Here is a 13,813-nt window from a genome sequence, read left to right on the forward strand (position 1 = left end):
AACTCTGGCTGGCAAGCCCCCCCCCCCAAGCATCAGAGAAGGTTCCCCTCATCTCCTTCTTCCTGATCTTATGTAAATCGAAGGCATCAAGATTTTTATCTTTCTATTGCATTTCCTCCCCACCTTTCCCTTCAAGGTCAGCAAACTTTTTCAGCAGGGGGCTGGTCCACTGTCCCTCAGACCTTGTGGGGGGCCGGACTACATTTTGAAAAAAAGAAATGAAATAATTCCTATGCCCCACAAATAACCCAGAGGTGCATTTTAAATAAAAGCAGACATTCTACTCATGTCAAAACACCAGACAGTCCTCACAAATAACCCAGAGATGCATTTTAAATACAGTGGTACCTCTGGTTGCGAACAGGATCCATTCTGGAGGCCCGTTCACAACCTGAAAAGAACGCAACCCGCATCTGTGCGGGTCGCGATTCGCCGCTTCTGCGCATGCGTGCGACGTCATTTTGCGTGTCTGTGCATGCGTGAACGGCGAAACCCGGAAGTAACCCTACTTCCAGGTCGTCGCGGGACGCAACCTGAAAACGCTCAACCTGAAGCAAACATAATATGAGGTATGACTGTAAAAGGACACATTCTACTCATGTAAAAACACGCTGATTCCCGGACTATCCACAGGCTGGATTTAGAAGGCGATTGGGCCGGATCCGGCCCCGGGCCTTAGTTTGCCTACCCATGTGCTAGTCCGACATCCTAACCATGCTGGCTCCCAAAAACTCACTGGGAATTCCTCAGTAGTTAACTGGGACTTGGACCATGCCTTCTCCGTTTTCGAGAATGCTGGTTTTTCTACCAGTGCATGTCAGAATGGGCTGTTTTCCCCACACTGGTATAATTTTTATTATTATTTACACCCCGCCCACCTGGCTAGGTAACTTTTAATTCCAATTGACAGATAACCCCTTCATAGTTCCTTCCATTCAGAGGGGTTTCCCTTCTCCTTTGGGGATGGCGCTAGACCATTTGGAAGCGGGAGGGAAATCCCCTCCCCACACTTTTATCCCCGCTTTGCAACCCCCATTTAACCTACCCTTCTGCAAACTCTTCTTTTCCAGTATTCTGATGGTGGCATATTTTGCAGAGGGGATCTCCTCCACTCCCCACCCCCTACCAAAAAAATCGCTGTGCTCCATATATGCTTATTCTGCCCCCTCCCCCGCCTTTTAGGGTGGTGTTTGACAGACCTCGCAGAAACAGTGAACCCCCCCCCCAAAAAAAAACCCAGGCCCCTGCCATGCACCTCTTGCAGGTGCTTCCCCTCTCCTCCCCAAAGGCTCATGAATTTTATTTCTCATCTTTGCGCCTCCCCCACCTTTTCACAGGGCTGGGAACCTTCCCCCCTCCCCAAAAAAGACAGAGAAAAAAATGCAATTCCATTTCACTCTCTCTTGCTCTGGTTTTTGTATTTTTTTGCATGCATGCATGCATGCAAACCCCGGGTTTGTTTGTGTGTTGTTGTTTTTTTGCAGGAAGCAAAAGCAACAGAAAACACAGCCAGGCCTCGCCTCGCTCCCTTCCCCCTTCTCTGTGTATGTGTGTGTCTGTGCGTATGTGTCTCTCCTGCTCATTTCTGTATGGCTGGCCACATTTCTCTTTCTCTCTCTCCCCCCCCCCCCAAGTGCTGAGTGTCTGAGAGCCGTTGGCTGCTCTGAACCGTTTTGGCTCCTTCCCTTAGTAACAGCTTTAACATTCTGCCTCAATTCCTCTTCCATCTAAATCACACTCACACTCACACACACAGAGAGAGATTGCTTATTATTAATATTAGTAGTATTATTACCTCCTCCTTCCCTGGGACTGTGATCTGTAATCTCTCCACCCCCCCTCCTCCAACAACCACCCCCCTTTTCTTAAATCCCCACCCCCCAATACACACACACAGACACACACACACAGAGGCTCGGGATATAATTGAACACATTGCATTTTTTGGGTGGCTTTTTTGCGGTCTCTATTTTTTCTTTTTCTTTTTTGGAGGCGGGGAAGAAGGGGGGGGGCGCGCCCGGAGCTGCTCCTGCAACTGCAGACCCGTCTTTTTTGTTTTTTTTTGTTCCTACATGCCTTACCTAAATATATATTTGTATTAAAAGCCAAGGGGGAAACTGCATTTCCACATCTCTCTCTATGTTTTTTTTCCTCTCCCTCTTCTGCCTCCATTGCAAAAGGAGGGGGTGAGAACGAGCTTTAACGGAGAGCCATCAATTTGCAAGGTAAGGAGAGAGTGGTTTTGTTGTGTGTGTGTGTGTGTTTTTTGCGCGTGTCTTTTAATCTTTGCTGCTTTAAATGTACCCTTTGCAAAAAGCAGAATATCTGGGGCGGTGCGCCGGGGGGGGTTGGTTTGGTTGGCTGGTGGAAGGAAAGCCTCGCATAAAGTAAATGCAAAAGCCTTATTATTCCCGGGTGGGGGTTGGGGGGCTTGGAGAGAAGGATTTGAAAGGGGGGGGCGTGTTGAGACCAGAGGCTGGGGGTGGGGGTGGGGTGGGGGGAAGGGCGCCTGTGTTTGTAGAGAGTTGGAGGAGGGAGAGTGGGGGATGGGCAGGAGTGTAACATGCATTTTTCAACTTGGCCCTCTCGCTTCCCTCCCCCCAACCCCACTGGGAAACCTGGGTCTTTTAACTTTAAATATTTCTTTTACCCCCCCCCCATCTCTCCCCCCCTCCCATGGCTGGGGGCGCAAAGTGTTGATCCTCCGCGTTTTGAAAGCACAAGGCTGGGTGGGGGTGGGGGCGCAGGAAAATAAAATAAAATAAAAAAGAACCAGGAAGGGATTTGCACACAAATAAATGCAAGCCAGCAGCCATTATGAAGCAAGCTGGTTTTATAGCCTATTTTTAGACCGATTTTTTTCCTTTTTTTTTTTTTTTGCAAAGCAGAAGAGTTGATGATTTCCGTGCATTTCTTTTCCTTTTGGAGGAAGACGCACGCCTTTTGTATAATATAAAGATCGGAAGTGTGGTTTTTATGTTTATTATTACTGTTATTAAAATAAAAGGCAAAGAAGGTCAGTGGGGATTTGGGTTTGCTGTGGAAAGCGGGGCCGGGTCTGGGAGGGAGGCGAAAGTTTTCTTTGGAAAGGTTTTTTTGCGCCTGAAATGCCTGTTTGCGAAAGGAGAGGTTGGGGGAAGGGAAGCTGGGCTTGGAGCTGAAGCCCGGCTGGAAGCGGGGGAAGGGACTGGTGTGAAAAGAGGGCCTTGCCTGGCGCTTTGCAAGCGATGGAAAACACAAAACAGGTTCTGCCTTTTGCTTTTTGCATTTATTCCTATTGGGGGCGGTTAGATGAAGGAGGGTTCTCTCTTCTCTGCTTCACCTGCTTTGGAAACTGGGGGAGGGGAGGTGTCTTTAAAAACTCCTCCAAAGTTGTTGTGGACAGATTTCCTGGCCTTTAAGTTCTGGGGAGATCCGTTGCATTAGTATTTTATTTTATTTGGTGGACAAAGCACATGGGTGCATCTGCTTTAATGTGTCCCCCGATTTGTGCATTCAGTACTTTTCACCAGTTGTTTTTTTTGGAGGTCCACGTGCAGAAAAGCTGCCTCAGGAAACTGGAAGAAGGCGTGTGAAGCTGGTGTTTCTTTTCTCCCCCTTTTACATCTTTTATTTTCTTTCCTTTGCCCAGCTTAAAAAAAAAAAACCGGGGGGGGGGGGAGATGTGTTTCCAAGGCTACTTATTATCAGGGTGAGGTTTCGCCTTCTGTCAGCAAAGACAAAATATCCATGTTTATTATTCTTATTCCACAGCCATGGGGAGGAATGTATCAGATAAACGTTGGGCAGCGTGGCTTGTCAAATGACTTTGGAGGTTGGGTTAGGGCAAAATACAGAAATAAAGCCAGCGACACACACACACACACACACACACACACGTATAAAAGTTTAAGGAAACTCAAAGAAGTTTTGGTCAGTAGATTGGTGTGGAGAAGTTTTTTTATTTTGCACGGTGTCCCTGAGTTTTGCCTACTGGGCTTGCTGACTCTCTCGCACGTGCTTTTACTTCCTCAATATTTTCCACCCCTGCTTGTGTAAAGGAAGTTATAGCTGATTTATATAAGGCACCACACAATTCTCATTTTCTAGCAATTTGGGGGGAGGGAGCAGGAAGAAAAGGGGGCTTAATTACTTTCCCCCCCTTGCGCCTGTGGTCTGTTGCAGTGAATATATGAGGGTACTGTAACTGTAAATTTTATGTTTTCTGGTGATTTCTAGTGTCTCCTTGCAGTTTGGAGACACCTGCACCAACCAAAGTTTAAGAAAAAGTTCAGCTTTCAAATTTAAATTTGTGTTTTCAAGCTAGGCCACATGTCGGGGCCTTATTGGCAATTTGGGTAGAATTTTTATAAACTGGAAGCTGTGCCCGTGTGAGGCTTCCTGTTGGGTTTGACTGCGACCCTCATCTCCCTAGGGAGTAAACCCCATGGAACTTTGTAGGCCATATTTCTGAGTAAACATGCACAGGAGTGCGCATTTTAGGCCAGACGTGTGTAAACAGAGGCGAGTGTGCGTTCTTGGAGATATCCGTGGGGCTGTTGGCGTGAATTTTGCGTTAACTGAGCGGTGGCTTCTGGGTAAAAGTTGGACAGGTTGCTGATTTGTTGGCGGCGCTACTCATTTGAATAAAAAACCGTTTGAAGATTATTTATTCTTAAGCATATTGTGGTTTTTATTGTAGTACGGGTTTATCGTTTTATGTTTGCATTCTCTTTTATTTGTACGGTGCCTAAAGAGTTTTATGGGATGTCTCCATAAACAGAACAAATAAGTAAATAGACAGCGTTGTCCGCTAAGAAACTTGGGAAATTTTGTCGGAATGCATGTGGTTGTAAACAAGGGGCATGTCATTCCTGAAAGCTGAACAAGTATCTGGGATGCTATTCGTGTATATAGTTATGAAACGACGGATTTGATTCAACCTGGACATTTTGGTGATGTTTGCGCATCGCATGAGCTGTAAACCATGGTTTACCACCCACAAGTTCCATTCTTATCTTGCCTGCTTTCACTGGGAGGAAACCAACCTCAATCCGTGGTTTAGTGTTGCATCCAGAGCAGGAAGTGTGGTTTGTTTTGCTGCAAACAAACCAAGGTTTGCTGCTGCCTTACTAGTTAAACCAAACCAAATCCTAACTCTTGTTTCAGATGTAATGCCAACTTAGGAATCTTGGCTTGTTTTTCTCTCTCCCAACACTCCTGGACTAAAGGAGTGTTTTGCTTGTGCTCTGTAAACTATGGTTTGTGGCATACTGTGGCATGCGAATGAGGCCTTGGCAACTTAGATAGATATTGCTGCTCGCACTCTTTGTAATTGGGTCGTACTGTTACTTGAATTTAAAAGTGTATTTGGGGGAGATAACATTCAGTTCATTTTCTTCCAGTGAAAGCATATTTAGGACCACCTTATTCTTCCTTTAAAAGAAAAAGGAAGGGCTCTGGACTAATGAATTTGGTCTTGACCGACGTTTATTTTACCAGTGGGGTGTTCTGTTTGCGGAAGCAGAAGAAGACTACTGCAGGGTGATCCTATGTGTCCCGAAAGTGTGTTTTGAATATATTATGGGCGGGGCTGATGGAGTGGCTAGTTCCCACACAGTTGACACCTGCCCACACACACATAATTGGTGAATACACTCATCCTCTCCAGAGGCATAAGATTGTACATTCCCTAGGGAATGATTTCAACAAAACTTGGGACGTTAAGAGACAAGGGCTTTGAGTAGCATTTTTAAAGAATTGCAGCAATTCTTTGAGATGGCCTAATGGCCACGATAACTAAGTAGAACCTCCATGCATGGAGCGGTCTACTGGGGACATAAAACCGGGGTTGAGTGGGGAAAGTAAACTTCACATATCATTTGTTTGTGAGCATCCAGAAGGCAAATGGTCAACCACTTTTGGAAATGAAAAGTTTGATGAGAATGACCACGCTCCCATCTTGCTTACTTACAATATTTACAGGTTGCCTTTCATCAGAAGGCAGTTCACAACAGTTAAAATAACAACAAAGCTTCCCCTGGGAAGAATAAAACGTTGGAATACGATTTCTGATTTGGATAAAATACTGTAATAACTAAATGTGGTGCATATTTCCTCCTCCCCATCCATTTAGTCTGCCACTGCCCCCCCCCTAATATTCAGTTTCAGGTATTGCTCATTGTTTGCCCAAGAATCCTGAGCTATGTGTGCTCTTTCCCCTTCCCTAGTAACTTACGTTAGTGCAAGGTTAACGCTGTAAAAATTGAAGGCATGCATGTGATTTTGCATCTTGGGTAGGCTCCCAGATGATTATGAAGAACACCTGGAAAGTGTTTAGTATTCTTCCCTTCTGAATGTGTAGGTATAGGAGTATGGAAATATTAGTGGGACGTGTTTGGGCCTTAGGTGGCTGTTTGGTTTAGAGAGGTACCTTGAGGCCTAGCACAACATGTGTGTTTGGGAAGTGGGTGCCTTAAATTACGTGGAGGAAACATACGGGGATTCTGGAACAGTTGGGTGTATTTGCTACTCATCCCAGAGTTTTAGGGCAACTTCTCAAAAGGCCAACTGTTTTACAAGGCCGTGGATTCCTCTATGTGGCGGTAATGATGAATGCCTTGTGTAGTTGCTTTGAAGTTCTAAGGCGTTGCTGTAAAACTGTAAGTGCAAAAAGCATTGTAAAACTTTGATTCTGGCTTTGTAGTTACTTCTTCAGCCACCTCAGGTGGTAGCCGGTGGGGCATGTATGGCCGGCTCACGAGAATTGCTTAAAAGTTCAGAACTGTGTGTGTGTTCACGCACGTGCTTGTTTGAGCAAGTAAAAATTAAGCATACAGAATGACTTCATTTGGCACAAGGCTGTGAAATTTTGCTCCAACATCTGGAATATGCTGCAGGGAGAAGCTGATAAGCAATGGTAGCATGATGCTGTGGTTCTTGAGGGTGACATAGCCCTCAAAAAGTCCCAGCGTCTCCATGGTGTAAGTGGGGTTGTGTGAAGTATGTTTTAGGGTGAGTCTTGAACTCTGGACCTTGTTACTCACATGAGTCAGCCATGATACTGTGCCAGCTGTTGTAAATAGTCCTGTGTAGAATGCTAGCCTATCTTGCTTTTTACATGGAAGTAACACGGGTGGTGCTGTGGTCTAAACCACTGAGCCTAGGGCTTGCCGATCAGAAGGTCGGTGGTTCAAATCCCTGCGACGGGGTGAGTTCCCATTGCTCGGTCCCAGCTCCTGCCAACTTAGCAGTTCGAAAGCACGTCAAAATGCAAGTAGATAAGTAGGTACCACTCCGGCAGGAAGCTAAACAGCGTTTCCGTGTGCTGCTCTGGTTCGCCAGAAGCGGCTTAGTCATGCTGGCCACATGACCGCGAAAAACTGTGGACAAACGTCAGCTCCCTCAGCCAGTAAAGCAAAATGAGCTCCGCAACCTCAGAGTCGTTCGCGACTGGACTTAACTGCCAGGGGTCCTTTACCTTTTTAAAAAGTCATTTGAAACCGGTAGACGTTCTGTACAAACGTGGTGAGGTCTAGATTTACAGAATCGTGGAATTGCAGACTTGGAAGCCCCCTGCAATGCAACTGTCTTGTCTTTACTCCCCATCCCCCACTGGGGGTGTTTATTTATAATAAAGTGTCCTTAGTGTCCAGGGCTAGAGGATTCCTGTGAGATATGTAGATGAACACTCAAAATGCTTTAAAAAGAACAAAAAAACTAAGCATTGTTACTAAGTTGTTTAGGAATAGCAGGCTGGATAGCTCAGTCTGTAGAGCATGCGACTCTTATTCTCAGGGTTCAAGCCCCGCACTGGGCAAAAGATTCCTGCATAGCATGGGGCTGGTTGGAATAAATGACCCTTGTGATCCCTTCCAACTCCTCCAGTTCTTGAAATACGCCCTATCTGTGTTGCTGGAATGCTCAGGAGCACAGTCACACATGGTGGGGAATTTTTTTAAGGGACATAACTGTCCACGTGAACCTGTTGACAATCTCCAAACCTGCTTTTGAGTCGTAAGGATGTAAAACAAGAGTACAGCTGCTCTATATCAAATGTAGAGAATGGCTATTTTGTGCACAGCAAGAGTGTTACAATAACATGCTTCTCAAAGAGCTCTTGAGATCAGTGTATAATACAATCTCCATGGACCAGCTAGTCTCTGTATGTGCAGAATCTTTCCCTGTAGCACTTATAAAATGGGTTAGAAGCTCCAGTTAGTACACATGCCAACTACCCATTTACTTGCTTATCTATTCGGCTTCCTATTAGGTGCTGGAGTCAACTGTGTTTTCCTCTTGAAACCCTATTTTTGGCTAATGTGCTTTTTGTGGCTCTCTGAGCGTGGTCTTCTCAGTTGTGGCACCACACCTATAGGACAGCTTCTCCAAGAACACTTGCCACACCCCTTCTCTTTCCTCTTCTTGCTCCATTTAAGTGTTGGTCTAAAAACACTGCTTTCCAATGTTGCAGCACCTGAGTATTTGTTGGATTAAGAAAAAATGTAATTTGATTTACAGTTGAAAACGGTTTTTGCACATCATTTGTCTGCTTGCAGAAAGATGATTCATAAATGTTACCTAATACTGAAATACATATTTTAATTGCCTGAATGTGAATAAACTTAGTATGTAGTGGCCATAAATGGTCCTCGTGAAGCAGGTGGAAGAATTAGTCTTTAACTTTTACCTCCTCTTCTGAAAGAGCCACATCTTATTTATGTAAAACATTTATATACTTTTTTTAAAAAAAAAAACACCACCACCAAAAATAAATTCAGAGTGGCTTACATCTATTGACGACCTTACAATAAATAAATGTGATATAACACAGCAAAAAAACAAAACAAAAAAACAGTAATGCAGATAAACATCATGAACATTTCAATGCCAAGTGAGCAATAAATTACAAAACTTCCAGAGCAATCATGTCTTTGCTACAGGTCAGCTGTTGCAGAGGAATACAAAATCATAGGTCAGCTTTCCCCAATTCTTCCAGCTATTATAGATTACAATTCCCATCAGCCATCACTGACCGGACTGGGCTGATGGGTGTTGTAGTCCGAAATGGATAGAGGGCACCAAGTTAAGGAAGACTCAGCAAAGTTTTGAATTGTGTATCTCCTAAAGTAGAAGGCACTTGTGACAGTTTTTCTGCATGGAGCATCTCTTCCCTGTAAAAGAAGAAAATAGAAAACCCAGTGATACCTGTTTAGGGTCATGTGTGAAGCGGTTTTCATGTAATGATTGAGAAACACTTGTGGAATTTTTTTAATGTTCCTGTGAAGTAGGGGCATCCTTACAATTTGACTACATAACTGTGCACAGATTAGTGTCTTTCAGAAACAGAAAGCTTTGCCCATATTTATTCCCCCTGCTCCGGGGCTTTGTTGTACTTCAGAACCTGGTACAGTGGTACCTCGGGTTAAGTACTTAATTCGTTCCGGAGGCCCGTTCTTACCCTGAAACTGTTGTTAACCTGAAGCACCACTTTACCTAACGGGGCCCGCTGCGCCGCTGCTGCGCAATTTCTGTTCTATCCTGAAGCAACGTTCTTAACCCGAGGTACTGTTTCTGGGTTAGTGGAGTCTGTAACCTGAAGCGTCTGTAACCTGAAGCGGTACCATGGTATTCCTCCTGAATATTTCTGCTCCTCGGTGTGTTGACTGACGATTCGGATGTGCGGTAAAGCACTGCTTTGATGTTGATTTCGCTCTTAGCAGACCATTTGTCCATCTAGCCTAGCAGTTTCTCTATTTTGATTGGCAGCAGCTCTCCCGAATCTCTGGGAGAGCTGCATTTCACATCACCTGCTCTCTGATCCTCTTAACTGGAGATGCCAGGATCGAACGCGGGAACTTCTGAATATAAAGCATTCCCTCCGTCGCTGAGCTGTGGTCCTTTCCCGTCAAGAAGGGTACAGAGCATCTTGCTGTTTCAGCAGAACTTGGTGTTGAACAAGGTGGTTTGTTTTTACTTAAATGTTAGGGAAATTCCCTGGCGGTCCTCGTTCTACAGTAGAACAGATTGCCTTGCTAAGTTGTGGACTTTAATCTATCTTCTGGGGTTTCTAAACAGAGGCTGGACAGTCAGCTATCGGGGATGCTGTGGTCTGTGAATTCCTGCATTGGCAGGTTGTTGTGTTGTGTTGCGTGACCTTCCAACGCTTGGATTATGTGAGATTCATGCTTGGAATACCTGCCACAGAGTGTGGAGATGGCTGCTAGCTTAGATGGCTTTAAATCCGAATTGGAGAAATTTGTCCATTTTTCTTTCAAAATATTGTACAAATCTTGGACTCGAGAGATTTGTTTTGTTGTAATGCTGGCTTACGACTCGTTTGTGGTGGTGTTGAATTCTAGGCCTAATTAGTCTGTGTCACCTCAAATTCCTCGGCACCAGTATCAGTTTTGTGTTGACCAGTGTCACGTTCTTCAATGTCATCTATTTATAGCACTGAATAAATATTTCAAATTCCTAGGGCCTGGCATTAAATTTATAGGTTGATGAATGACCAGGAGGCCTGATTATTTTAGCGGGCATTCAAACCGGGAGGAAAACACTTAAAGGAGTAACAGTGTTAATACAGTGGTACCTTGCAAGACAAAATTCGTTCTGCAAGTTTTTTCGTCTTGCGAATTTTTCGTCTTGCGAAGCACGGATTGCCGGACAAGGTCTGCATGCAAGGCCTTGGAAACAAACTTGCAAGACGTTTTTGTCTTGCGAAGCAACTCAAAAAACGAAAAACTCTTTTGTCGTGAGTTTTTCGTCTTACGAGGCATTCGTCTTGCGAGGTACCACTTTAAGTCTAATAAGCCAACATAATTGTTAGGCGTACTGTTTGGCTAAGTTTTAGTGAGCGTAGACCCGTTTGCAGTTCATGAACACAACTAAATTAAATCCACTAACTTCTTCGGATCTGCTCTGGGTAAATGGTAGCTGAAGACCACGTATGTGAGTTTGAGGGAAAACAAACCTTCTCGCTACTCACTTTCCTAACACCCATCCCCTGCTCTGAACTTCAAATGACGGTTCATATTAACAGCATCTGCTGTTGTGAGAAAGGTTTCGTTTGTTCCCTCTGTTCCTTCCAGAACTTTCTCTTGAGCACCAGCATGTTGGCGGCCACCTCACCCCTTCTGTCACTGTGAGGCACTGATGATGTACTGAGGATAATGTGAGTCCAGTTCTTTTTAAGGATGGTTTGGTGGTTCTCAATGCTTCGTTTTTCTTTTTAGGGATTGTCACTGCATCTAGCTTTGAATGGATGTGTAGGGATTGTCTTTCACTCTGTAATCATAATCTATAATCATAAAGTTCATTGGGGTCTTGTAGGCAGTGCTAGCAATTTGAATATACAAGCTAGGCACCAAATGGCTCTTTGAACCAGGGTTACAGTCGCCAAAATGGAATCCCTAATTGCCCCTTTCGGGCCAGGCGGCTTGAAAGTCGCATTTTTGAAGTCGACTTTTGGGTTCCTGAAATCTGTTCTGATTGTGCTGATAAAATCTAATGCGTAGAATTCTACAAGACGTGTTGCTGGTGTGTGAAAACAGTCAAGATCCAAGGATCCCCAGGCATGCGCCTCTAGATGGTGGAGATGTCCGGCACCATCTTGGCGCCTGAGCGTCATCACTTGGTTGCAAGTGGCCGATAGCCAGGTGTAAAATGCACCTGGCGAGTTCTGAGCGCTGCTTGTTTCCTATAGAAGAAGAGTTTGGATTTGATATCCCACTTTATCACTACCCGAAGGAGTCTCAAAGCGGCTCACATTCTCCTTTCCCTTCCTCCCCCACAACAAACACTCTGTGAGGTGAGTGGGGCTGAAAGACTTCAAAGATGTGTGACTGGCCCAAGGTCACCCAGCAGCTGCATGTGGAGGAGTGGAGACGCGAACCCGGTTCCCCAGATTACGAGACTACCACTCTTAACCACTACACCACACTGGCTCTCTATCCAAGTTCTCAGAGCTGCGTATGAAGCCAAAATGTCAGAGCAGCCAACAGTATAGACATCTTCATGCTGAAGGTCCCAGGTTCAGTCCTCAGCATCTCCCATGTAGGGCTGGGAAAAGCCCCTTCCTGAAGCCCTGGGGAGTCATGGCCTGTGTTCACAGTCGTTTTGGGTGGCCTATATTGGGCATGGTGTGGGTCTATCCTCTTGAAGTTCTACTCTGGCCTCTGAAAGCCAGCTTGCTCCAAAAGGTCTTGGCAGCACGTCCAAAAGATGTCCTAGCCATCGTTCTTCAGACGAAGGGCCCCCACAGAGCAGCGAGGCGCCCTAGTCTCCCGGTCTGCCCTTGCTCTCAGAAATGGTGCATGGATGGAATGTTCCAAGAGGATGCTTTGTTGCTCTGAGAGATGATAAAAGCACAAAAGGAGTTTTTTTTCTTCCTCCCTTTGTCTTGATTTCTATTTTGCAGGCCTGAGGGCAAGGCACGTCTTGTTTTCATTTACGTGGTGCTCACCAGAAACATCGTGTATTCAGTTTTAATTGGTGTGAGACACTTTGGGATACAGATTTTTTTCCCTTTTTTAATTGTCAGAAAAGCTGGGTACAAGTACAATAAATACGTCTGACGTCTTGGGCATTTGGCAGTTTAAGGCCTTATTAGTCAAAAAGTGTCAGCAAGTTCTGTTGTGCCCAGAGGGCAGGCGGCATGGATACTGCCGCCAGGACTTTTCCTGTCCCCAAGCGGCTCTGCCACTCACAGTCCAAGGTGAGCGTTCTGATTATTTGCAATGCTGCACGAGATCCTGGAGTCCAACACTCCGATTTCGCGGACGCCCACTTATTATTTATTTGTTAGATATATATACTGCTCTGCATCATAAGGCTTCAGGGCGGTTCACAGAATAAAATACAGGATAAAAAGAAGTAAATAAGTAAAACAAAGTAGCAAAGCAATAACCTCTCTTTCCCACAGGCACCTTTAAAAGGCTGTAGAATCTCAATCAGCCAAAGGCCTGGTTGAACAGGAATGTTTTTGCCTGGCACCTAAAAATAAATAATGAAGGCACCAGGAGAGCCTCCCTGGGGAGAGCATTCCATAGACGGAGCCACTGCAGAGAAGGCCCCGTTCTCATGTTGCCACCATCCGGACCTCTTGAGGAGGAGGCACACGAAGAAGGGCCTTAGATGATGAACACAGAGTCCAGGTCGGTTCATATGGGGAGAGGCGTTCCTTGAGGTATAGGGGTCCTGAGCCGTTTAAGGTTTCAAACCCATGAAATGGAGTTGCTCCCAGCAGCCCCTTGAATTGTCTTGGTTCATGTTTATCTGATGTTCATTCATCCCCCTCCCTACCTCACTCACCCGTGGGTTTTTTTTTGGGGGGGAGAGGTTGCTTACTTCATTCTGCACCAGCTAAAGCGTTAATTCTGAGGTGGCAATGTTATAAAATCAGATATAGAAGATAATTGCCAAATGGCACCTTAAACCTAGGTTGCTATTGCCATATCGGAATGTCCAGGCGCCTTTTTTGCAGTGGGCTTTATTATTATTATCATCATTTGTATACAGCTTTATATTTTTTTTGGGGGGGGGGAATCTCAAAGCGGTTTACAACACATTTAAGCATCAAATAAAACAACTCAGAATAAAAGAATTCAGACCAGGGAAAATATTTCAGATCCTTCTCTGACATTTTCTTCCTCCATACAGAGGTGCTCTAGGTAGCCAGTGTGGTGTAATGGTGGGCGCTTAATATATATAGCTGCCCCATAGCAGAAGTACTCTAGGAGTGGTGTAGTGTGAGTGGTGTAGTGGTTAGAGTGTCGGACTAGGACCTGGCAATAGATGGCAATTTCAGGGATCTAAACGTCGAGTTGAAAAA

The 13,813-nt window shown here is 45.1% G+C and overlaps 1 protein-coding gene across 3 annotated transcripts in view; it reads left to right on the forward strand.

Moving 5' to 3' along the window:
• Nucleotides 1-1,653: 1,653 nt before the first annotated feature.
• Nucleotides 1,654-13,813, forward strand: part of TBL1XR1 (TBL1X/Y related 1) — a 170,764-nt gene continuing 158,604 nt past the window's right edge. The window contains exon 1 of one of the 3 annotated variants that reach the window (XM_081911129.1): nt 1,654-2,225. The gene's annotated coding sequence lies outside the window, so the exon portion shown is untranslated. Of the gene's footprint in view, nt 2,226-3,207; nt 3,246-13,813 lie in introns of those variants that run through there. The other 2 variants (XM_081911126.1, XM_081911127.1) reach the window with 2 other exon arrangements.

The sequence above is a fragment of the Podarcis melisellensis genome (assembly GCF_964234715.1).
Source record: "Podarcis melisellensis genome assembly, chromosome: 5".
Taxonomy (NCBI): domain Eukaryota; kingdom Metazoa; phylum Chordata; class Lepidosauria; order Squamata; family Lacertidae; genus Podarcis; species Podarcis melisellensis.